At 48.1% G+C, this 1,693-nt stretch overlaps 1 long non-coding RNA gene across 1 annotated transcript; it reads right to left on the bottom strand.

Annotated features, from left to right (window-relative positions):
- Positions 1 to 202: 202 nt before the first annotated feature.
- LOC120694763 lies at positions 203 to 1,272 on the bottom strand. Its single transcript, XR_005683648.1, has 2 exons — positions 581 to 1,272; positions 203 to 407 (listed from the first exon to the last, which is right to left on the bottom strand). It is a non-coding gene; the product is annotated as an uncharacterized LOC120694763 (long non-coding RNA).
- Positions 1,273 to 1,693: the final 421 nt, after the last annotated feature.

The following is a 1,693-nucleotide window of genomic DNA, read 5'->3' on the forward strand; positions in this document are numbered from 1 at the left end:
CTTGAACACTCTCAAAAGAATGTCTACAGCCACACCCACCGGTAATTATATAGCCCGGCCACCAGTAACTACACGTTCTGCATCACAGGTGTTTTAGAGGCATCTGTCACCCGGATTTTATAAACAATAGATTATTAAGACCCGACGGCTGACATCCGCAGCATATTCAACACAAAAAGACATCTCACACACTTGGTACACATATCAGCGAAAAAGTGTCTTGGCATGCAGTGATACTTCTTAGCATAACACAAAATATGTACACAAAAAGGGCTTAGGTTCAGTCACACACACATATGCCTGAGATACTAGCTGTTCATCAGTGCAGGCAAAACAGAGCATCTTTTCATAAGGAGGCCGGTTTTGCTGATCACCTGATCCTCTTAACTCCCCAAAAGAAATCAATCCTGGCATGAGGCAAAAAATCTTCACATAAATAGCAGCTTATCTTGCTCTGTTTTGATCTTCTTTCCATGCAGATGCATGGTTAAGCAACTCCAAAAGGACGTGTATCTCACCCCTAAAATCTTTTTTGGGAAGAAAAGTGAAAAAAAAACAGAGTCCAACAGATGGCGCAAACCTTTCCCATTATTTTCGGGACGCGAATTCCTGATGCCTCGCCGCGCATATTTTCACAGGTTCTGTTGCCCCCAATCGCCCTCTCGGTTCCCGCGCGCGAGCAGTAGGACCCCTCCCACACGACCCCTTCCCCCGCGCGCAGGAGTGGCGTCAGGGCGAGGGGCGGTGGCGGCGGGTCAAAGGGGTGCCGGCGGGGCGATGGACACAGCGCCGGAGGGTTGAAGGCGCCGGCGGGTCGAGGGGCGGCAGCACCAACGGGTCGAGGCGGCGGCACCGACCGGTGGAGGCGGTGGCGGCGGCGGCGGCGCAAGGGGCGGCACATCTGACGACGAATCCATCACCAGTTGCATGGAAAGGCTTCAACGACTCATAGCAAATCCGTTTTACACTTTTACCTATCTCAATTGGAGCTGGAGATCGCACGGACTGATTTTTCTAGGCACAGGCATGACTTTCTTGCTGGCGGCGATGGACATCGGGGTGGAAGCAGCCATGGAGATCGGAGGAGGGAGAGCCGGAGAGGGGAAGCTGCTGTGCGTGAGGGTAGCAGCCCAATGGGCTAATTAAAATGATGGGCCTAATTATAATGATATGTCCTGTTTTGAAATATTGGGGGACCTGTTATTAGTAATCTGCTGTAGATTGATATGTTTTTGGAAAGCTTTTTTTTAAGAAGAGCTCCCAATACATAGTTTTGGGGAAGAATTTTTTGCTAAGCTCTTGGAGTTGCTCTTAGGGTCACAACTCACAAAGAACATGGCAAACGGAACCAAGGTCATGTGAGTTGATTATCTTCTCTATTTTTTTAGATAAAGGAATTGTTAAATCCCGGCCTCTGTATCATGAAGATGTATCCGGCTAATTATTACAAACGTTTATCGCAACAGGGTAGGGAAAGGATTACAAGCCAAGCCTATTGCTAAACATCCACCCAATTGTTGCATAAAGGTCGCGACAAGCAGCGGTAATGGTCTCCCTGTCCTCCTCCTTGTGAAGAATCGCCCAGGCTCTTGTAAGATAAGTGGCTCTGAAAAAGATCTGCAAGGATGTTTGATTTTTAGTTTTTTGAAAAACAGTATCATTTCTGGAACGCCAAATCGCCCAACACAAAACT

This window comes from Panicum virgatum, chromosome 2K (genome assembly GCF_016808335.1).
Source record: "Panicum virgatum strain AP13 chromosome 2K, P.virgatum_v5, whole genome shotgun sequence".
Taxonomy (NCBI): domain Eukaryota; kingdom Viridiplantae; phylum Streptophyta; class Magnoliopsida; order Poales; family Poaceae; genus Panicum; species Panicum virgatum.